Raw genomic sequence first — 24,885 nt, 5'->3', positions numbered from 1 at the left:
TGTAAGGCAGTGATTCCCAAACTGTGGTCCCTGGACCAGCAGCATCAGCATTATCTGGGAACTTGTGAGAGATACAGATCTTCAGGCCCCAGCCCAGACCTACTGAATCAAAAAACTCTGGGAGTGGAGTCCAATAGCTTCTGTTTAACAAGCCCTCCAGGAGATTTTGATGTGTCTTCAAGTTTGAGAGCCACTGATTCTTAACCCCGGCTGCACATTAGTATCACCTGGGGAATTTTTTCTTAAAAAACTGAGGGCAGGGTTCTATCCCCCGCCGCCCCGCCCCCGCCGCCCAGAGAGACTGATCTAATAGGCTTGGGGTGAAGCCAGTGCACTGATACGTTCTAATAGTTCTCCAGATGATTCGGAAGTGCAGGTTGAGGATTTGATCTTAGGCTCTGATTTCTTACTCTGGTGATACCAACAACTTCAGAGAAGAGCTTTTGGCTCCAAGTCTTTCCTTTCAATTATTCTCTGCCCCTCCTTTCCTCTCCTCACAAGCCCTGCCCAGGGATTTATCTCTAATCCAGCAGTTACCAAACTATACTATACATCAGAACCACCCAGAGGGATTGCTAAAAACAGTCTGCTGGGCCCCAAGTTTAGAGTTTTTGATTCAGTAGGTCTGGGGCAAGTCCCAAGAATTTGCTTTTCTAGCCAGATTCTCTGGTAATGCTGAACTCTCCAGTCACTCTGGCCTTGGTGAGAAGGGAAAATTTCTTACATGAACTTACCCTGAAGGACCTCCAGCCTCTTACAGATCCCCCAGCCTGTTACTTGGAGTGCCCTACTCCTGACCAGAAGGCACTGCAGGGTCGTAGACCAGAGTGCAGCCTTAGGGTACAGGCTGCAGAGCTTAATTCTCATAAACTCTCTGTGCCTCAATACCTTATCATAAAAAGGGAGATAATATAGGACATACCTGAAGGGGTTGCTATGAGGGTTACACGCATTGATACATACATGATGCATGCATAAAGAGTGCCTATAGTAAGTCCTCCAAAATATTATAATTAGTTACAAACCTAAAGTTATAATGAATTGTAACTTCTAAGTTGTCAAAATTACAGGTAAAAATAGTTCTAATTATTGTAGACCCCCCTCCCTCTCTAGAGTATAGACACTGATGCCTGGGGCTCCATGCAGACAGAGGAATCAAAAGGACACACACCTTGCCATCCATACTCAGAATTATTTGTCCCACCCTGCTCAAAAATGAAGGGGTTGTTAATGGACTGCTGTGAATCTGCAAAGGGGTTCTCTCTAGAGAGACTCCACCTACCAGTCACACCAAGTACAGCAGCATCTCTTGGAAGCAAATGAAGGGAGCCCCTAAACGAGCTGAAGAACATTTGCTACAGTTCTAAAGTAAATATGCTTAAAATTATTCCATGATTTCCTACCATCTTAAGAAAAAAAGCCAAGCTCTTTATCATTACCTAATGGGTCCTGGCCCCTTTCCAGCTTCTCATCCCATAACAAACCATTTGGACTTTTCTAAAAAACACCCTGCCCCATGGAGTCACAGTGCCTTTGCCCCTGCTCTTTCTTTTGCCTGGGTGTCCTTCCCCCTCCTTTCACTCCCTGCATATAAATTCACTACTTCATATTTCTTCTTTCATGTTCCCTCAAAGTCAATCTGCCCTAAAACCTTCCTGGTCCACCATCCCCACTTCCCCCTAGAAAGAGCTGATCATCCCCTTCCCTGCATCACCTCCCTACCCTATACAATACACTGTTGTGCCAATGAGTGTCTGGGAAGCCACCATTTATTCACAGCCTCTCTCCACTGCTAGACTATGAACCAAACCAAAGAAGTAACCATATTCTTCTGATCGTCCTTGACCCCCACACCAAGCACAATCACTAGCCCACATTAGGGGCTTCATTATTGAGTGGATATATGAAATATACAGTCAATTCTATATAAACTGAAGTCAGTTCTTGGATAGTCAAAGACACCAGGAGAGAAGGCATCAGAAGTGGTGCAGAAAGAGGAAAGGGAATGACTACATGAGAGGACCTCCCGCCAACCAAATAAGAGGAGCATGGGACATAGAGCTGGTTACTGCTCATCAACAGGAAACGTCAAGCTATCTGTATGAGTTAAGGCAGTGGTTCTCCAACATTTGGGACTTCTCTACACTCTTAAAAGTTATGGACAACCCCAAAATGCTTTTATATAAGTGGATTACATCTTTCCATATTTACCATTAGAAAGTAAAATGGAGAAGTCTTTTAATGTTTGGGGGAGGAGTAAGATGGCAGAGGACTAGAAGCCTAAATATGGTCCAGTTCCAGGAGTTCAGCTAGATAGTTATCGAACATTCTGAACACCTACAAACTCAACGGGAGATTGAAGTGTAGAAGAGCAGCAGTTCTAGGAATAGAAAAGTGACCACTTTCTGGAAGGTAGCATGTGTGGAGAAGTGAATCCGAGGCAACACATGGGAAGATAGACGGCAGGGGGAGGGGCCAGCTTCCAGCAAATGAGAGAGCAGTGGAGCACAAAATCAGAACTTTTAGAAGTCTGTTCCACTGAGGGATGTCACTCCAGAGGCTAAGGAGGGGGTGCAGCCCTCGCAGGTACAAAGTAGTCTCAGGACCTGTGGGGTCACAAAAAGACTGGGGGTGTCTGAGTGTGGCAGAGCTTCCAAGTATCGGGAGCTGGCTACAGAGACAGAGATGAGGAGGGGCTTTCAGCTCAGGCTTACCTTAAACCATGACTCAAGGCACAGTGAGGTCACTACTCTTCAGGCAGGGACCCCACAAGTGACAGATCCGGGGAGACCCCCCTTTTTCCTCTGGGAGGAACAGAGTGGGAATGCTCAGCAGGAATCTGCTGGGTTTGGAGACTCCAAACAGGGCTGTGCACCAGAGATAGAAACACTCGGTCACAGGTTGGATGAGCACGGAGCACAGCTGGAAACCAGGGAGATGGGAGGGATTGATGGTGTTTCTCTAAGGGCACACTAATGAGTGGGGCCCCAAGCTCTCGACTCCTCTAGGCCAGAGACTGGGAGGCCACCATCTTCCTTCCCATCCTCCAAAGTGGTACAGAAAGCATTCAGGGAACAAAAGCTCCTGAGAGTGAACCCAAGTAGATTGCTTAGCCTAGCCCCTAGCAAGGATGGTGCAATTCCGCCTCAGGCAAAGACATTTGAGAATCATGACAACGGGCCCCTCCCCAGAAGATCAGCAAGAACATCCAGCCAAGACCAAGTTCACTAATCAATGAGAACTGTGGAACTCCAGAGCTAGGAGAATGCAACACAGAATTCATGGCTCTTTTCCCATGATTCTTTGGTCTTTCAAAGTTAAATTTTTTTAATTTTATTTTTTCTTATTCTATCTTTTAAATTTTTCCTCTTTCCTGTTTTAACCTTTTTAAACTATTTTATCTTATCAATACCTTCTTTAAAATTTTTTTTTAATTTTCATTGTTATAGTTTCATATTCTTATCCCTTCATTGTATTTAACCTTATTTTTTTGTATACATACAGGTTTTTCGTTCTTTAAAATTTTGGGATGCAGTTTCTTCTAGGAGATCAAAATATACCCTAAATCTAGCACATGGCTTTGTTCTAGTCTCCAGCCTGATCCAGATGGGGTGGCTGGATTATGGAAATTGGGGACGTTGTGTTCTGCGGTGAGTGCTATAAATCATGTGGGACTGATGGTTCACAGACCTGTACCCCTGAAGCAAATAATAATTGTATGTTAATAAAATTAAATAAGAAGTCTTTTAATATTTCTTCAATAACTTGTTTAAAAATAAAAAAACATGTAAACAGATAATATTTTTTTAATTTTATTTTTTATAAACATATATTTTTTCCCCCAGGGGTACAGGTCTGTGAATCGCCAGGTTTACACACTTCACAGCCCTCACCATAGCACATACCCTCCCCAATGTCCATAACCCCAACCCCCCTCTCCCAAACCCCCTCCCCCCAGCAACCCTCAGTTTGTTTTGTGAGATTAAGAGTCACTTATGGTTTATCTCCCTCCCAATCCCATCTTGCTTCATTTACTCTTCTCCTACCCCCTTAACCCCCCATGTTGCATCTCCTCTCCCTCATATCAGGGAGATCATATGATAGTTATCTTTCTCCGATTGACTTATTTCGCTAAGCATGATACCCTCTAGTTCCATCCACGTCGTCGCAAACGGCAAGATTTCATTTCTTTTGATGGCTGCATAGTAGTCCATTGTGTATATATACCACATCTTCTTTATCCATTCATCTGTTGATGGACATCTAGGTTCTTTCCATAGTTTGGCTATTGTAGACATTGCTGCTATAAACATTCGGGTGCACGTGCCCCTTCGGATCACTACGTTTGTATCTTTAGGGTAAATACCCAGCAGTGCAATTGCTGGGTCATAGGGTAGCTCTATTTTCAACATTTTGAGGAACCTCCATGCTGTTTTCCAGAGTGGTTGCACCAGCTTGCATTCCCACCAACAGTGTAGGAGGGTTCCCCTTTCTCCGCATCCTCGCCAGCATCTGTCATTTCCTGACTTGTTAATTTTAGCCATTCTGACTGGTAAACAGATAATTTTTTTAAAAACTATATTTTCAAAAAGAACTTTTATTGAGAAGAGTGGCACTGATTTCTTTTACTCTTGCAAACCTCTTTAATATCTGGCTTATATTAGTGTATCAGCTTCTGCATTTAATCTGTTATGATACTGCTCATCATGTAGCCTTTGGAAAATTTAGTTATATGCTTGTAAAAAAATGAGAGTGAAAAAGGCAATACTGTTTGAAGTAGTTCTGATCTTGTGAGCCTCATGAAAGAGTTTCAGAGATTCCTACCGCCCCCCCAACCCATGGATTCTGGGACTGCACTTTGAGAACCGCTGAGTTACGATATAGGTCACCCGTGGCTGCAGAGAATGAAATACCAGTGACTTAGAAAAGATAAACATATACTTCTATATTGCCTAAACTTCCAGATATAAGCAGTCCCCATCAGTCATGGCATTCTTTCTGATTACTCTCCCATTCCTTGTACACATGGTCCCCAGTGGCTGCCCAGTACCACCTCTACAATCCAGCCAACAAGGAGGGAAGGGCGTACTTTGCTCCTTTTGAGTGAATGTCCCAGAATGCATATATCACTTCCCCTTACATCCCATCGGCCTGACCTTGGACAAAAAGCCTATTACTGAGCTGCACAGAAGACTGGGAAATATCTCTAATCTCATTGGCCATATGTTCTATCACTATAGACGAAGGTGAGAATAGATATGGGGATAATTTTTTTTAAGATTTTATTTATTTGACAGAGAGATCACAGTAGGCAGAAAGGCAAGCAGAGAGAGAGGGGGAAGCAGGCTCTCCACCGAGCAGAGAGCCCAATGTGGAGCTCAATGCCAGGACCCTGAGACCATGACCTGAGCAGAAGGCAGAGGCTTAACCCACTGAGCCACCCAGGCACCCTATGGGGATAATTCTTAGTCTCTGCTACATTGACCTTTCTCCCTGGGCTCTGCTGGGCACAGTCCCAGAAAGGAGCTTGGACAAGCCAGGGCTTACTTCACTTGGGCCTAGAAGGTCAAGGGAGCTGGTCCTGACAATGAGCAGCTATATTTCTTTGCCTGCACATCTGCCTCACAAAAATAGGACTAACAGAAAACAAGGAGGTCTCAAAGTAGGTAGGCCCTCAGATAAGAAGTAGGAGCTCACATCAAGAACAACAGATGGGAGCTACAGATCAGTCACAATGGAAACTTACCAGTTAAGAGGAAAGCCCCATGCCTCATCTATAAACGAGGCTCTCATTAGGATAAAGGCCAAAATCATCAACATGGCTCACAAGGCCCTGTATGATCGCAAACCCTCACCCCAAAACTCATCCCCAGCTACAGCTCATGCCAGTCTCTCCCTTACCCTCCACATTTTGATCATGTTTCACTCTCCAGTTTGAAGACTATAATTCAGTCCTTGTCTAAGGGTCTTCACATGTGCTGTTCCATCTCTTGGAATACTCTTTTCCCCCCTAGTGCTTGGCCCATACACGCTCATTCTTCATTCAGGTTTGTGGAATAAACAAAGACCAACAGAATGAGAATAAGCAAAGGCTACTTATTCAGAGCTTGCTATCAAGGGAGTCAGCCATGATCACTTGAGTTTTGCCAGACTCAAAGGCAGACAAAGGAGTGGGAAAGTTTTATAATGCAAAAAAAGAAGGTTCCAGGTGCACCCTGACTAGAAGCTATTGGTACGAGAAAACTTAGATGGGATAACTAGAAGTGGAGTATCCTATGTGATTGGTTAAGGGTACAAATTTGGCTTTCTAATTGATCCTAAGGTGGAAATAGGGTTGGAAATTAGGGAAACTATTAGTTGTTAATCAAGTCCTTGCCTGGGGTTGTTGTTTGGCTTTCCTGGTCTGGTTGCTAGAGATGGTGGTTTTTCTATAGCTTGACTTACAGATAGCAGGCTGGCTGCCTAGCTTGGTTGCTGTAAATGATGGGTTAGGTATTTGCTGCATATTGTGGGTCAGAGTTCTATTTCACATTTGGTCTGACCATTGTCCATTGGGATATCCAGTCTCTTGGGTCTCAACTCACAGCATTTTTTCCTAGAAGCCCTCCCCAAACCCTACTAGGATAGGTCCAACTGTAATAAGCTCCTGCAGCTCCTTAAACCCCTTTTTGCTAACTCTCAACAAATTTGTAATTACTTGCCCAATAGGCTATAAGTTTCACAAGGCCGTCCTTCTGAAACATTTTTTTTTTATCCATTCCTCTAAGCTCACCACCAAAGTGCTTAGCCTATAGTAGGGGCTCAATACAAAATTATTATATGGATGGATGAGTGAATGGTTAGATGGATATCAGACCTTTGCAGAGCATGAGAGCAGTGTTCTGGTGCTTCACAACTGGCAAATTTCCAGGATCCTCTGCAAACAGTAGCTGAAGGCATGAGTTCCATATTAGTTCTGCACCATGAGCCATTATGGCATTCCAACAGAGTCACCCACCAGGCAAAATAAGGTCCCATTCCAGATAAAACCACCAAAGGTGTGAGCTGTTTCAAAGATACTCAGTTCTCCAACCATGGGCCCAATTGGTCTGGGACCTAACATCTACCTTGGGGTCTCCATCCTAGACTATGTTTCTTCTTAAGCAGGGATCACTGACAATATCCTACAAAATATTCTGTTGGGTCCTGGTGCTGCCCATTTAGTGAGAAGATTACCCGTCTTGAAGTTCTAGCATAAAACTGCCAGCTGTAACGTATCTTACTGGTCTGACCCAATGGTGACCCATTGTGCTCTGTGTATGGGCTGTTTTCTTTTATTTTCCATCCTCTGAAGATTGTCAGAATTCTGCCTGTCTAAGCAATAAATCCATCTTTTCAGGGATCAATTGCCGTGGCTGGCTGCAATGCCTGGAAATCCAATTAACTGAAAAATAAATAAAAAATGAAAAATACACTGAAGCTGTGGCATAAATCAGCTAGAAAATGTTCTGCACATTAAAATAAACAAGGAGAAATTTCAACTTCATTTGTCTTCTTTTCCTTTTTTTAAACCCTGTTATTGATAAATTTAGCCTTGGTTCCAATTTTGTCTTAGCCACGATTTGCTCAAGTATAGATCTGTTGGGATCGCTATCTCTGTTCTAATTATACCCTGCAGGCACTCTCCTTAGAGAAGCCAACTCTGCTAGGATTACCTTGGTGCCATATGTAAAACTTTAGGTCCTCTCTCCCTTCATCTTTTTACACCACATGTGTTCTTAAAGGGGCATAAATCTGCTGTAACGTCACATGGGAAATATGAGTTATTTTGGCTTCCTGGGACATTTTGAAAAGGACAAAGTTTTCATCAGTTTGCTGAGTGAAAGTCCTTATGCCTCACTGCTACTGGGTCGCTAGGCTGGAGCCATGACACACAGAGCCCATGGGCACTAGACAGTCTTTCTCGTGTGCTCATGGCAATGAACTTCACTCCCAGCTGCATCCCCAGGCTTCCTGTCAATGCCCTGGAAAGGGCCCTACTGAGGTCCAAGGAAACAGGCAAATGGCAGAGGCCACCTGGGAGTCACAGAGGTATACGGCCGCTTGAACTCCCCTCTGTAACCAGAACACATATTCATTCCCTGTGGGTGTCACTGTAGAAGACAATCAGAGGTTGAGATCCTTATTCACCATCATGGCTAGGGTCCAATGTGGGAGGCTTCTGCCACTCACTCACCTTGAGAGCTCAGACAGTCATGAGCTGCTCTGGATGTTTCCTTGTGGGTACAATGAGCAGACTGAAATAGAGATTCCCAAGGTCCTTGTAGGTCCCATTGTCCATGATTCTATGTTTGGCAAATAAAAGCACATTTTTTATTTAGGGAACATTTGGTGAACTATAAACTAGCTCTTATGTCCTTCCTTTTTTTTCCTGATACCTTTCCCATGTTGTCACTGAATTTGTCGTCTCTGGGTTACAAGCATTACACAGACAACAAGCATTGGTCAGGTGATGTTACCATGGAAAACAAGAAAACAAGAAGTCGACTGTGTCTCAACACTTCTCATCAGGGAAGCAAAATGACACAACATTGCTTCCCCAAAAAGCACACTTTCACTTTATCCTACCTCCAAATACTCCCTGGATAAAACAAATGATATCAACAAATGTGAGAGGAAACCTCTCCCAGACTTCAAAAGTGTGGCGCTTTTCAAATTCAGATCACCAGGGGCACCTGGGTGGCTCAGTGGGTTAAAGCCTCTGCCTTCAGCTCAGGTCATGATCCCAGGGTCCTGGGATCGAGCCCCGCATCAGGCTCTCTGCTTAGCGGGGAGCCTGCTTCCCTTCCTCTCTCTCTGCCTGCCTCTCTGCCTACTTGTGATCTCTGTCAAATAAATAAATAAAAAATCTTAAAAAAAAATTTTTAATTAAAAAAATCAAATTCAGATCACAAATTTTCTGTTACCCTTAAGTGGTTATTGATTTGGTTTTACTGAAAAAAAGGCGCTTTATTTTCTAAATTTGTTTCAAAATTCTGCTTACCCAAAAATCAAACCAAAAGGAGACAGACAGGACAACAAAAAGCGATAATCATTGGAGACATAGTCATGACTACCTAGAGGTAGTCCTGTGATCATAAAACTACATTTGCTGCCACAAAGAATAGAAAACACACAGGGCTTAGGGTCTCTCCTTCAGCCAAGCTGGAGAGATCAGACTTGTGCAAGGAAATTACTGGAAAACAATCTCAATACAACAGAGGGATAAATTTACCCTCTTATTCCCAAGCCTGATCACTATAGTATTATTTATTTACTCTACAAATATTTTCTGGACACTAACTCTATGCTAGGTACTGTGCTTGGCTAAAGGAAAACAGCAGTGAACACCACTGTTAAAATCTGCTTTCTCTCTCTCTCTCTTTTTTTTTTTTAAGATTTTATTTATTTATTTGACAGAAAGATAGAGAGCACAAGTAAGCAGAGCAGCAGGCAGAGGGAGAAAGAGAAGCAGGCTCTCTGCTGAGCAGGGAGCCGGTTGCAGGGCTGGATCCTAGGACCCTGGAATCATGACTTGAGCCAAAGGAAGCCGCTTAACCAACTGAGCCACCCAGGCACGCCAAACTGCCTTCTTGAAATTTACAGAGGGTAATGCATATATCCAGGGGTTATGGAAACAATGGGTCAATTTCAGGGGAAACAATCATTTATTTAGCATAGTGGACACAATTGTTCTTTTGTTAACCTGTGGCTGCATTTTTCTAGTGGTGTTGGCATCAAAAAGGCAGCAGGAGCCTGAGGCTCTTATCATTCCAATCTCTCTTTCTTCTCCAAGGCAGGTAGTTACAAGTACCAAATAAGTTTCTATTCTCACTATGGGGTTTTTTGGTTTAAAACTGTTTATTGATCAATAAAAAAGTAAAAAATCACAGAGTCATTGCCTGGGGAAACTGTACTAGTAATTTTACAGCAGGCTAGATAGTAAGGAAAGATTACAAATGTTAGTAGGCAGGAGACCCAACTCCTGCTGAAAACAAGTCAATTCTGACAAAAATCCAACCACCTTACTGACCTTGGAGAGCCTGCACAAGGTCAATAGTGGAGTGAATATGATCCTACTGGTCCTGTTCCCAGTATGTTTACTAGCTCTAGAAAAAAGTGGACAGACATCATATGTACTCCCATATGCTTAAAAGTAATAAACACTGTAAATAACAGACTCAAGTCCTCAAAGGAATGCAAAAGAGAACATACATAGAATTTAGAACAACATTTTAAAATAGATTTTAAAGTTAATTTTTAAAATAGGACTGTCACTGGGACATATTGTTGCCACTGTAACTATTTATATTAATAACTCTGACTCACCCAATGAGTCTTTGTAAGCTCAGAGAGTATACTGGCAGTATTCATTCATTCTTTCAGTCATCCCTCCTTCCATCTGCTCAACACGGACTACTGTGGGTGTGAGCATCCAGAGTTTCCACAAAAATACCATTGCCCTAGTTCTTATTCCCAACAATGATCCTAACCTTGGCTCCTTCCAGGAGAACGTTCATTCCAACCTACTCAGTACCTTCCCTTCCACGCACTGGCCTTACTTCTTTAACTTCTCTATACCCATAACCCAGATATCCCTAAAACTACTGGAGTCAAATATTTCCAATGTTCTCTGTCTGCTTGCATCCTCACCTACTTCTCCTTCCTCCATGGCTTCATGGGTCACCATCTTCATTCTCTTATATCCACCTTCAACTCCTCTGTTGTCTACTAAATGATTCTCAGACTTGATTTCTTCTATTGGCCTTCTTTAACAGAGGGACAACAGTGTGTTATCTTAAATAGCATCAGGAAAAAGTAACTTTTTAAGGAGACTGCATGTTCGGGGTCTAGACAGTCATCCAAAACCACAGATTTGTTTATAAGCATCCCTGGAGGATGGTGAAGAAGTAAGTGAAATATTGCCTGTCGATTGTCTCAACAGAGAGGGGCACCACCCATTTCCAGGTGAGCTGTCACTTTCATGTTCATGGCAAGGCTCTTGGTCTTCAATCCTGAAACCCAGAAGGTGGGTATCACCTGTCAGCTCTGACCATATTCCATCAGGAGCAGCCAACTGCGGAGATAGGGCAAAGTTGTTATCATTATTGAACATCTCAGCTTAAAGTGGTTTCTCATTTTCCAGAAAAGGTCAGTTCTTGATGGAATGGCACCCTGGGTGGGTAAAATTTGATGGTAAAGAAAAGAAGAGAGGCTCACAGCACAGGGTCCTCTCTATGGCAGTCGTGTCAGGTCAGGCAGCACCATTGAGAGTCCTGGCAGATGGGTAGAGCTTAGGGACACTCCACCACTCCAGTAACAGGCACTAAAGGATGGCAGAAGCAGAAAAAAAATGAGAGCCTCATAGCAAAAGGCATGTTCTCCACCTTTCACTTTGGTCAAAGGGAGACTAGGTTGTATCATGGGAGAGGAGCAAGGCCACAGAATTGGGGACCTCCTTCCCTACTCTCTCTAATAGGAGATTTTACAGTATGGGAGCAGCAAGGTAACTGAAGTTTTTCCCTTTTGTCATTGGGTATCATGGATCTAGAGGGTATTATGCTAAATGAAATAAATCAGTCAGAGAAAGACAAATATCATATGATTTCACTCACACGTGTTATTTAAGAAACAAAACAGGATCATAGAGGAAGGGAGGGGAAAAGAAAATAAGATGAAATCAGAGAGGGAGACAAACCATAAGAGACTCTTAATTATAAGAAACAAACTGAGGTTTGCTGGAGGGGAGGGGAGTAGAGAGAGGGGGTAACTGGGTGATGGCATTAAGGAGGGCACTTGATGTAATGAGCACTGGGTGTTATATGCACCTGATGAATCTCTGAACTCTACCCCTGAATCTAATAATACACTATATATTAGTTAATTGAATTTAAATAAAATGAATTTTTTAATAATTGCAAAAAAAAAAAGAGCCTGTAGCATCTAGCTACATGGATTCTATATCTAGAATTCATAGGGGTGAGGACTTCAGCTTGAGCCTGAAGACTCAAACATAAGGGGTGTATTCATGGGGAGAACTAAGGACCCTCTAGAGTAAGTCCTACGCTGAGAAAAGAGAGAAAGAAGTTGCAGTTTGGCTCTGAGAATAATAGATTACAGTCAGAGGTGATATACTCAATGGTCCTCAATTCCAGGCTTAGGGGCCTATAGCAAGACCTAGAGCAGCAGTGACAAAATTCAGCATCCTACGAGTCTAAAGTGGAGAGAGACTATAGGGAAAACACCCATGCCTGAGGTTCTCCCAGGGACCCCAAGAGCCTTTTGTGAGGGTTGTGGCAGAGAGCCAGAGTGAGAATGTTGACTTATGGACCACAGGTGGGGCCAAGATACATGGAGGAGGGCTGCCAAGCAAAGACAATCCAGGCAAAGAGCCCCAGTTTTTCAGCTCAGTGTATCTTTTCACACAGTCATTAGAGATGGCCCTGGCTGGAAGGGTGGAGAATGGGCGTCAAGAAGTCCTCCCAAAAGGAAGTTTGTGATGCGTGAGTTTTCCCCACATACACAGGCCCTCACTTCACACACACCCCCACCGCCCCCCACAGATGGAGCAAAGGATGACATCATCACTCCCACCATGGCTTCTTTGCCTACAGCTACTGTTGATGAACTCTGGTCAAAGAACAAAAGGCCAAGAGACCTGTTGAGTCATATGAATAAAAGACCCATATGACTGAGTTGATCTGATATAGTTAATTAAGAAAAACATCAAACATAAAACTCCATCAGACTCATTTTCCATACAATTCTGGCCTGAATGGCACAAGCCCAGGGCTGAAGTCAGCAGCACAGTCCTCCATCTTCCTCTGAAAGGTAAAAAGATCACCTGTACCTGCCACTTAACCTCACTGACCCTCCATAACTCCAACTACAATAAGGAGAAACTAGGGACACCTGAGTGGCTCAGTTGGTTAAACATCTGCCTTTGGCTTGGGTCATAATCTTGGGGTCCTGAGACTGAGTCCTGTGTTTGGCTCCCTGCTCAATGGGAAGCCTGCTTCTCCCTCTCCCTCTGCCTCTCCTTCCACTGGTTCTCTCTCTCTCTCTCTCTCTAACATGCTCCCTTTTATTTATTTATCTTAATTTTATCTTTATTTTATTTTATTTACCTTTATTTATCTTTATTTTATTTCTCTCTCTCTCTCTCAAATAATAAATAAAATCTTCAAAAAAATAAAAATAAAAAAGAAGGAGGAGGAGGAGAAGAAGAAGAAACTAGTACCTGTGAATGACAGAGGGGTTTCAAGGACTGACAGCATTCCCCAAATTAGTAGGGGATTAGAGGAGTAAGCATTTTCTGAATCCCAAGTATTTATTACAGCAGGCTTTACCCTTTTTATTTTTCATTTTTTAAAGATTTTATTTATTTGAGAGAGAGAGCATGAGCAGCGGGAGGGGCAAAGGGAGAAGAAGAACCACAGGGCTTGATTCTAGGACCCTGGGATCATGACCTGAGCCAAAGGCAGACCCTGAACTGACTGAGCCACCCAGGCACCCACGACTTACCGTTTTTAGACCTAGAAGTGTTCCTTTCTCTTTACAGATCCTAGGAGATTGATGCTCAGAGCAGGAAAATGACCACGCACAGCCAGTGAGTAGAAATCTCAGAACGAACAGCTGGATGTCCTGATATATATATTTCTTCTGCAATTCAGCTGGGACAACTGGATTGACCTGGTGGATCTGGGGGCAAAAAGTAAGCACGATCTGATTCATTCACAATGCCTGAAGAATGCAGCCTGCCAGAAAAATGCATCCTTTCAGAGCCCTCTGGACTTCGACTTTCCTATCCTTGCTGGTACAGGAGCTTCTTCAGGTGGGCCCATGCCATTTCTGTGGCCTTTTTTTCCCAAAGGAATAACCAGTCCTTTCTTCTAATTTCTACTTAATAATGTTGCAGTAGTGAAATTTTTCCTCCAGTACCTCCTCATTAAAGTAATGCTGGGTTGGTTCAGAGGAAAACTGACTCGAGGTCCTCACCTTTGTAGCCGAGCCCTGGTCTCTAATTGGGATCTCCTCAGCAGCCTCCCTGTTGCCAATGGCAGGAAGACTTCTTCAGCTTGGTTATGAATTCTGATTTTTCTACCTTAAGTCTTGAGGACTCCCTACAAATAAAATTTTAATATAATTGGTTTCAGTGCATCTAGGAGCCTTTTAATTACCCTCTGAAAGATGCTTAGGCAACAGCTTGCTATTAGATTAAACAGTGTCAGCATCTGTATTGTAAACACGAACAGGTTTGCTACATTTTGCAAACCAACATTTGCCTTCTATTATTTTTCTCTCTAAGGAGACACTTTTGGGGGCACAGCTCCAATCCAACAGACAAAGTGGACACCATGCCAATGGGAACACTATCTTTTCTCCTTACTCCCTTCAACATTGGGTCCTGCTATTTCAGACGCCTTCATAAAACCATGGGGCACCTTGCAATCATTCAGGAGCAGATTACACAGCAGGCCAGCTCCACGGGTAGGCCCTCCTCGGCTCTGGCCTCGCATGCCCGGCCATTTCACTGCTCATTAGCCCCTTTTCCAGAGAGTGAACAGAGAAAACAAGAGATGAAATTCAAACCCATCCATTTGCCTCCTATTAGCTGCTCTAGTTAAAAGTTTAGTGGAGGAGCAGGCTGGAATAATTGATATAAAGTTCGAGGAGTGTCTCTGAAGCTCATTTGTTTAAGTTCTTCCTTCCTCCCGAATCACCCACAGGACACAATGTCCTGGCCGCAGGACTAGAATCCTGGCAAGTGACCGAGGAAGGAAAACGGACATCAGACTTTCTTTCTAACAAGTCCAAAACTGTATGTTATCTCATACAAACTTTCTGAGTTTTTTAATTAAGTTGGGGGGGGGACAAACTATCCTATGCCTAGTAAAAACCAAAATGACTGCTTCTTTCTTTGTCTATTCCATTTATAGAAACCTTACTGCAGAGAAATTCACACTTTCAGAAATAATAAATCTTAATAATATCATCAGGAAAACTGACTCTTAATGATAAAGAATTTACACAAGATACTAAGCAAACATTGCATCAAGTTAATCTAGGCTTAAATAAACAATTAATAGTGATCATGTAAGATAAGCCCCTCGAAAAGAAGAAATAGAAGTTTGAGCTTTTCAAAAGGAATATTTACCTGTAGATAGAGAGAAATACATATTAAATTTAAAGAAATAGACAAGCAATATCTTCCTCTAAACAAAAAGATTGTTGTCTTTATATTTGTTGGTTTATTCTGAACAGTATTTTAATATTTCATCCAAAAATTCTTTTCCCTCTAAGTGCATGGTTTTTCTCTATTATATCCAAGTGTATACCCAAACCTGAAAGGTTTTACAGAAGGACTACATCTCTAATCTTTGAATGACATGATAACATATATGATTTAGTGAAATTCAGTTTATTATCAAATTTGCAAGAATATATCCAAGGCACAGAGTGAGGTCTCCCTACACATATGGTATAGACTCTACTTCCTACATCATTTTATCCAAAATTCAAGGACACAATACCCATAGAGCATGGAGAAATTGAGGGACTGAACTGGTATAGAAGTCAGCCTGGTTCTAGCCCTGCCTTGACACACACCGGCTGTGGAAACTTGGGCCAACTACTTCCCTCCCTGGGTCTCAAGGTGTCCTATAACTCAACAGTTTTGTGTTCTAAGAGATAGGGGATCAGATCAGATTAGAAGCAAGCCCCAAGGAGTTAGAGAAGTGCAAATTCAAAGTTCAACTGAGGATATAAATGATACTACATGACAGGTTCAGGGCTGGAAACCTCTAATTAACTGGAAATGATGAGGGGGAGGGGCAGCTAGGGCACTCTCAGTCCAGAGTCTGAAGCTCAGCGCTGATATTTTATGAATTTTACTACTCACCTAGATATAATCAGGTTCTCAAAACTCTTTGGCAAGTGGGGAGGGAGGATTTATAAGCCATAATGCCAATCTGTTAACCTACCAATGGGGATAGATATTTATAGTGACTGAAATACTCCTCATAGCTATTTAGAGTGACTGCTCCTGTTATTAAGGTAACTAGAGCCTTGAACCAGTCATCAAAACATTACCCAGTGAGTACAAAATTAGTTAGAGCTGAGCTGCTGCTGGGAGAGGAAGGAACTGTATATGGAACTTCTAAGGTCAGCTGAAAGAAAGTGTTCTTAACCAAGGGTCTCCAGTCTAGACTTGGGGTTCGAGGGATCTGTGACGGTGCTGAAACAGAATGCAAAACTACATTGAAATGGGACCATGTGCATTTTTCTAAGAGTGTCCATAGCGTTCATCAGCTCCTCCACATGGCCCATGATCCCTAAATGTTCATGGACTGTTGGGAAACAGAAGAATAGATGCAAGATGGACAGTGAGGAGTCCGAAGCAGCTCTGAGGAGTCTGAAATCAGGAGCCAGATCTGAGTGGCAGGGTGAGGATTCTCAAGGAAGGGTCAGGGCTGGAAGGATGGGTCAAGCAGAGGTCTGACCCAAGCCAAGTGTGTTGCCCCTGCACTGACTCCAGGGACCCCACAAGAAACCTCCGTCAAGTGTAAAGCTACAAGTCCTGCCATATCACAAGGGGGGAACTCCTATATATCCTGCTGAACAGTGCAGCCAATTCTACAGGATTACTCGTAAAAGATACGAGGTGTCATGCTGGGTCCCATTCACCCCAACTAGTCTAGCTCATGCCAACCCCCTCTGACCAATCGCTGGCCCTCTATCCCCTGTCTTTTGTCTTCCCCTAAATCCATTCTCTGATATCTCTGTGGGCAATATGGAACACCTCGGTGACCCAAGGACACCAGTGGAACACACAAGTATGACCTCTCACAAAAGCTTTTGTCAGAGTAGATGGTTGACTCATTGAGCCAAGGTGCCCTCTCAAATGCAAAGTTTAATTAATTAAAATTAAATAAAATTAAAAATTAACTTCTTCAACCTCACAAGCCACACGTAAAATGCTTAATAGCCACATGCACTTAGTGACTACTGCTGTTGGACAACATATGTATAGGATATTTCGATCATCACAGAAGGTTCTTTTCTATAGAACCCAGCACTAAACTCTATGACACAAACAGTAATTCCAATAATGATTCAGAGAAGGGTAGAGCCTGAAGTGGGCAGAAATAGCTAAAATGCTTCAGGGAGGAAAATGGACTTACACCGAGCCTCAAGATGAGATGAAACCACGGGTAGGGACATTCGATCGGAAGTATGGGAACAGAGGTGAAAATGAAGAGAAGAAATGGGCACAGGCCTGACTGGAGTCTGATGCATGTTCATGGTGAATATATACTACAGGGATGAGGGAATGAGTGAATGACAGGAGACAAGGTAAGTAGGCAGGCTGGAGGTAGATTGCATAGGCACTGCTGTACCTGGCACCATGAGTTAGCCCTGACAATAATATCTACCAACCCTGGCTGCCACTTACTTAATGCTCACTGTATTTCAAGCTTCATATCAAGAGATTTATATAAATTATTAAATATAAATCATTAAATTTACTCCTTACAACACCAAGAGGTAAGTACTTTTAACTCTTATGATGAGAATGACAAAACTGATGTTAGGGGAGTTTAGGTAACTAACACCATGAATAAGCAGCTTGGAAATGGGGGGCTGTGATTCACCCCCAATGCTGCTGTTTCTAGTACTTTCACCCTATACTTGCATGCCTCTGCCTGTCCTCCAAACATCTTTCTTTTTAATTAAGAAGGGTTTTGCCTTCACACTTTGCCATGCATATCAAGTTTCTAAGGTATTACTTCTGGAAATCACTTTACCATTTTCTGACACTAAGGGGAAAACTCTCTCAACACGGCCCCATCCAGGTCCTTAATAGCTTACGCCATGTGACATCGGCAAGAGCAGGAACAGGATAGAAGGAGTTTGGAAATGACAACACTTGGCCCTGTGGTGTGGATAAGAAACATCTAGACAAAAAGGCTGGTGTATTCAAGGTCTCAACAACTTTTCAGTTGATGTTTAGGCCAAAAGTCATTTCCCTGACTCCAGAGCTCCATCCCTCATCTATCAGGGATACAAGGCAGGATTCCTGCCTCCGCGGGCTCTGGCCACCTTTGTGGCCCCTCTCATCATCTCTCATTCCCCTGAAAAACTTGCTTGCTTACCTTTGTGTAGGTTTAGGTTTTGGAGTTTGCATATATGGACTCTTTCCCCTAATAACTATGACTACATTTTTGCTGGCTGCTCTGGGGGCTGATGGGGCCTTGGATGTGACTGTAGGTTGGAGTAATAGGTTTCCCACAAGAGAAAGAGAAGTTAACATGCTTCTCCATGCCTCTGTACTTTTTCTATAGAAGTAGAATACTTCATTAAGTTAACAAAACATAACAATTCATCGCAAATTATTATAGATAAAAATTGATTACAGCATTTAGAGCAAGATTTAAAGAAATGAATATACCTCGTTCCTACTGTTAGTGGTCATCATTCACTGTTTAATCTGATCTTGGCACTCACAGCTTAAACTCGAACTCACCCTGTGTCTTTCTTTAGAGTTTAAATCCTCTTCAGGTTTGACACTGGCTTTTTTTTCTTCTTCAGGGTATTAGAGATTTTGGCACCAAAAATATTCCACATGGTGTCTCTCCAGCTTTTCCCAATTTTAGCTACCTTCACACAGCTTATCAGTAAGAAAGTGCCCACTGAAGTCAGCATTCTAATCAACGGTCTTGCTATTTAATCGTTCTGTTCTTCTCATGAGATGCTGACCTTTCATTCCACACCATTTGCCAAAAACCAAGAAGAGAAATTAGAGTCAAGCCACGTAGTATACGTGGTGCAGAACACACACACGCACACACAGTAGCTTTTCTCCTTTTCACATGAAATAATTTGACACAAAGGGGAAGGCCTTCTTCAATCAGCCTTTATGTCCGTGGTAGTCAACTGTTTATTTTCTTACTTGGTTGTTTCTTCTTTTTTTCCTAAGGTTTTATTTATTTGAGAGAGAGAGAGAGAGCCACAAGCAAGGGGAGCAGCAGGCAGAGGGAGTGAGAGAAGCAGGCTCTCCACTGAGCTGGGAGCCTGATGAAAGCCTCAATCTCAGGACCCCAAGATCACAACCTGAGCCAAAGGCAGAAGTTTAACTGCCTGAGCCACCTAGGTATCCCTGGTTGTTTCTTTAATGAGGGCTAAAGACCTCCCAACTCAATTCACAATCCTCCTTCTACCTACACAATATTTCAACAGAATATAATATTTTTAAGTCAAGATTGAGAAAAGTTTTTCTACAATATCTTATTTTAGTAGGTTGTCAGATATAAGGGTAAAACATCCTATTCCTATGTACAAAAATAGAATTCAAATTTGTACATTATGGGAATCAGTTTTTTCTGGGTTCTAGGAGGAAAGTTGCTCTTATAACAGAATCAAAATTACAGGGAATGCCAAATGCCGACTGATAAATTTGGGGACTACTAGAGCTGGGAAATCATCATTTTGTAACCATCAGGGCAAAGATTGGTTCAAGCAAGAATCATCAATGGTTGCTAAATCTGGAGGGGATTGCTAATGGGGAGCAGAATATCCACATGGTCTTAAGGGGTCTCCTTAAAGGTGGGTGAACAAAATTAGCATTACCAAAAAGAGGCAATCAGACTATGTGTGCCTCCAGATGTAGTACTAGCTGAAGGTTATGCCTGGAATGAATAACCTGAACCTAACTATCAGGAAACATCAGACAAACCCAAAATGAAAACATTCTTTTTTTTTTTTTAAGTACTGAATTTTTCAAAAATATCAATGTCTTCAAGAGAGAGGGAGGCAAGCCATTAGAGACTCTTAACTCTAGGAAGCAAACTGAGGGTTGCTGGAAGGGAGTTGGGTAGGGGGATGGGGTAACTGAGTCATGGGCACTAAGGAGGGCACATGATGTAATGAGCACTGGGTGTTATATGCAAATGATGCATATTCTAAATTCTACCTCTGAAACTAATACTACACTCTCTACAAACTAACTTGGATTTAAGTAAAATTTTGAAGAAAAAAAAAAAGAGCCAATGTCTTCAAAGAAAAAGAAAGGCTATAGAAATGTTCCAAGTTAAAAGTGACTTAAAAAGCATAGTAATAACTAAATGTAATGCTTGCTCCTAGACTGAACCCATTACTGAAAGGGGGAAAGGTGCTATAAAGAACATTATTGGATCAACTGAAAAAACTTGGAATATAGAAGCCAGATTAGCTCCTTGTACTGTGAATTGTATTGTAATGTAAATCAATTGTGTTGTGGCCCAAGAGGCTATTTTTAGTCTTAGGAAATATACACTGAGGTGTTTAGAGGTAAAGGCAATGAGGTATACAACGTCATTTAAATAATTCAGAAAAAAATTATATGCATGTATGTATGTGTTAGTGCGCAAGCACACACAAATGATAAAACAAATCCAACAAGATGTTAACAATACGTGAATATGGGGAAAGAGTACATGGACATTCTATGTTCTATTCTTGTTCTTGTAACTGTACTATATGTTTAAAATTATTCCCAAATAAAAAGTTAACAACCACATACTCATACACACACACATGGAAATTTGTGAAGGAAAATTCCAGAAAGGAGGACCAACCATCTCTATCCTAATGCCCTCCCCGAAAAGACACCTGTCTCCATTTATCCCAGCCCCTCACTCCTCTAGGAGAGATGACTTCTTAGAGCATCACAATTGCTTGCAGTGGTAGTTTGCTCTTCCCACCTGTCTTGGCTCAAATGTTAATAATATTTTTTCTCTTGTCTGAGATAAAGGTGAAAAAAGTTTTTCAATTATTGTCTTTAAAAAATTTTAGGGAAAAGAAACAAAAGGAATAGAAAATGTATGTATAAATCCAGGTGAGTTACAGGCAGATTTCTCATCCTTGAATTACCAAATCACTTGACAAAAATTGGCCAGCACCATTTATTGCATTCACCTAAATTCACCATACCCCTTACTTACTCGACTTACCCAAAGTTAATGTGCCTTCATCTATTTTTCTTGGCAAAGAGATTCACTAGTGGCCATGTGACCTTATGGCCAGTGCCATCAGCCTGGAATTCTCCTTGCCTCATACAAATGACCTCTCCTTCCATAAATAGCTGGAGTGCTCACTAGTAATTAGAAATGAGGTGTAGCTCTTCATTCCCTGTCCTCAAAACCTCAGTAGGTATCTCAATGTCTTAATGTAATGTAATGTAAGTTGGTGGGAGTTTCACCCCAACCCATGAATTCTGCAAGAATGAACTGTTAAGTTTGATTGATTATGGCTAGATTTTCATGAGGTGAATTTAAAGATTATTGAATGCTACTTACAGTGCCTAATAAAGATTTTTATTCTTTTAGTTTAAAAAAAAAATGAAGTCAAGGGATGCCTCAGTGACTCAGTTGGCTAAGTGTCTGCCTTTCACTCAGGTCATGATCCCAGGGTCCTGGGATCAAGTCCCACATTAGCTCCTTGCTCAGTGGGGAGACTGCTGCTTCTCACTCTGCCTGCTGCTCCCCCTTCTCTCTAAATAATACATAAATAAAAATCTTAGAAAAGAATAAGAAGAAGTAGTAGAGATAGTAGTAGTAGTAGTAGTAGTAGTAGTAGTAGTAGTAGTCGTCGTAGTCAGGGGCACCTGGGTGGCTCAGTTAAGTGGCCAACTCTTGATGTTGGCTCAGGCCATGATCTCAGAGTCATGGGATAGAACCCCAAATTAGGCTCCATGCTCAGCGGGGAGTCTGCTTGGTATTCTCTCACCCTCTCCCCCCAAGACCATTGACTCACGTGCTTGCTCCCTCTCTTTAAAATAAATAAATAAATCTTAAAAAAAAAAAAAAGAAATCAGTGTTCTATTGAATCATAAGTTCCTGCTTATGGTCTGTGGAGAGGTCTTCAGCTCATTGGCAGAACAGAGATGATAGACATAGTCAGGGCCCCATGACCCTCCCTGGGTCAGGTGTCATCTCCGCCAACTTGTCCCAGTGGTCCTAAAGACACATTCAAGGCCATTCCTTACCCCATTACTGCCACACTTTCACCACCACCCACACCACCCCCTCACCTCCACTGCCAAGAACACAGTAAAGATGAAAAGCTCTTTTCCCACACAATATCAGTACATACAGCCAGAGAGAAGAAGCCATTTGATCACATACCTCCTCTGTCCAGATGCCTCTTTCTCAGATCCCAACCTAAATTTGTTCTTAATCCTAGTTCCCTTTGGTCTAGCTTTCCAAGTAGTTTATTTCTTGTGTTTCTGTCCAAGTTGAGTTTATATTAGTTACACTAGGCTAAATTGCTGTCAGAAACATATTCACAAATGTAATAGCTCAAACACAAAAAGAAATATTAATTTGCCCATGTAATTATTCAAGGCAAGCATTTCCAAATCAGCAGGAAGCTCTTCATTGTATACTGATTCAGGGACCAGTCTCCTTCCAATTTGTGGCTCCACTATCCTGTAGAGCCCCATCATCCCTGGCAATCTCTGCATTCAGCTGGTGAAAAGGGAGGAACTACAAAAGGTCCAACTGCCTCTTAAAGGCCACAGCTTAGAAGTGGTACACATTGCTTCCCTTCATAATCCATTGGTGAAAACTGGTCACATGACACCAGCTACTACAAGGGAATTTGAGAAAATGTCATCTGTGGATGAGCAGTTCTTCCTATTACTACATTGGAGAAGAGAGGAGATTTTGGGTGGACAGCCAGCAGACCTGACCACAGACCTTAAACAAAGAAATGGGGAAGGTTTGGGTTATGGAAATCACATAGGAAAAAAACATAAGAACCCTGAACGTTTCTTTTTTGAATTACTTTTTTCTTTGAGTTACTTTGATTTTTGTTTATTTTCAGGGAAATCTGTGCCTTAGAATTACGTTCATATAATTATTTGTATTCTTTATTCTTAACTTGTTTACTAAAAGTTTTGAGGCAGATACTAGATCCAAAGAGAGATAAAGAATGGTATTGACTTTTGTTTAAGGCCAATGCAAATATTGTAGGTCAAAATGCTTTGCCAGGCAGAAGATCAGAAAACTCTTGGGCAGTCTCATTTTCCCAGGGGTCTAGTCCCTGAATACCTCTCCAATATTGTTTTCTACCCATCTCCCCCTTAGACATCACACTCTAGCCTCACTGCCTTGCTTACTCTTCTGAGAAGATTCCAAGAATACTCTTGCTCCATGACATTTGCATTTTTCCTTCCCCTTGCCAGGCACACTTCCTCCAGATATTTCCATGGCTTGCTCCCTTACTTTAGGATCACTGAATAAATGTGACCACTTTAGAGAGGCATTGTCCAACTTTCCTACTCAGTAGAAAACAGCATTCTCTCCCCAAGTCCCACATAACTTCTCTCTTTTTTTAAAAAAAGATTTTATTTATTTATTTATTTGAGAGAGAGAGAGTGAGCAAGCATGAGCTGGGGGTGGGGAGGTGGGAGAGGGAGAGAAAGAATCCCAAACAGACTTCCTGCTGATCATGGAGCCCAATGCGGGACTTGATCCGATGATCCTGAGATCATAACCCTACCCAAAATCAAGAGTCAATCACTTAACTGGCTGAGCCACCCAGGCACCCCAACTTCTACCCTCTTATTCTGTATTTTCTTCATAATACTTATCACTACCTCTATATATTATATATTTATTCATTTATTTGTTTATACCTGTCTTCCTCACTAACATGTAGGCTGCTTATAGGCAAAGACCATGCTTTATTTATTGCTGTATAACCAGCAACTTAGATTTGCTTGGCACAAAGCAGATGCTTGGTATTTATTGGATGAATGAGTATATTTGATTAGGTATGAGCAAAGCCATAGAAATAAATATTTTTCAAACCACATTAATATTTAGAAAGTTCCCACAAAAAAGAAGGTTTTTTTGTTGCTCTAATTTTTTTTAGCATTTTTTAAAAATAATGGATGATGACTGGACATCCACATACAAAAGGATGAACTTGGATGCCTTCCTCACATCATACACAAAAATTAACATCAAATTGATCAAAGGCATAAATACAAGAGCTAAAACTGCAAAACTCTTAGAAGAAAACATAGAAGTAAATCTTTGTGACATTGGATTAAGTATTGGTTTCTTAAATGTGACACCAAAAGCAAATTGTTAAATTTAAAAATGGATAAATCAGACTTCACTGAAATTTAAAGATCTTCATTCTTCAAAGGACACCATCAGGGCACCAGGGTGTCTCAGTTAGTTAAGTGTCTGACTTTGGCTCAGGTCATGATCCTGGGGTCCTGGGATCAAGCCCCACATCTAGGAGGGAGCCTGCTTCTCCTTCTCCCTCTGCCTCCTGCCTCATGCTCTCTCTCCTGTGCTCTCTCTGTCTCACTCTTTCTCTCTCAAATAAATGAAACAGATCTTAAAAAAAAAAAAAAGACACCATCAAGAAAGTGAAAAGACAACCCACACATAATGAGAAAAATGTTTTCAAGTCATGTCTGTGATGGAGAGCTTATATCTAGAAATAAAGAACTCCTACAACTCAATAATAAAAAGTCTAATACCCCAAGTTTAAAATGGTCTAAGGATAAGAATAGACATTTCTCCAGAGAAGATATACAAATAGCTAATAAGCACATGAAAGGATGCTCAACATAATTAGCCATCAGGGAAATACAAATCACAATAACATGAGATACCACATAAGGCCCACTAGAATAGCTATAATCAAAAGACAAAGGTTGGTGAAGATATGGAGAAATTGGACCCTCACTGCTGATGGGCATGTATAGTATAAAACTTTAGATACTTTGGAAAAAACTCTAGAAATTTCTCAACATGCTAAATATAGAGTTATCCTATAACTCAGCAAATCCATTTCTAGGTACAGACC

This window comes from Lontra canadensis, unplaced genomic scaffold, assembly GCF_010015895.1.
Source record: "Lontra canadensis isolate GAN:19392208 unplaced genomic scaffold, GSC_riverotter_1.0 scaffold38, whole genome shotgun sequence".
Classification (NCBI taxonomy): domain Eukaryota; kingdom Metazoa; phylum Chordata; class Mammalia; order Carnivora; family Mustelidae; genus Lontra; species Lontra canadensis.
Note: the sequence above shows the minus strand (reverse complement) of the source record.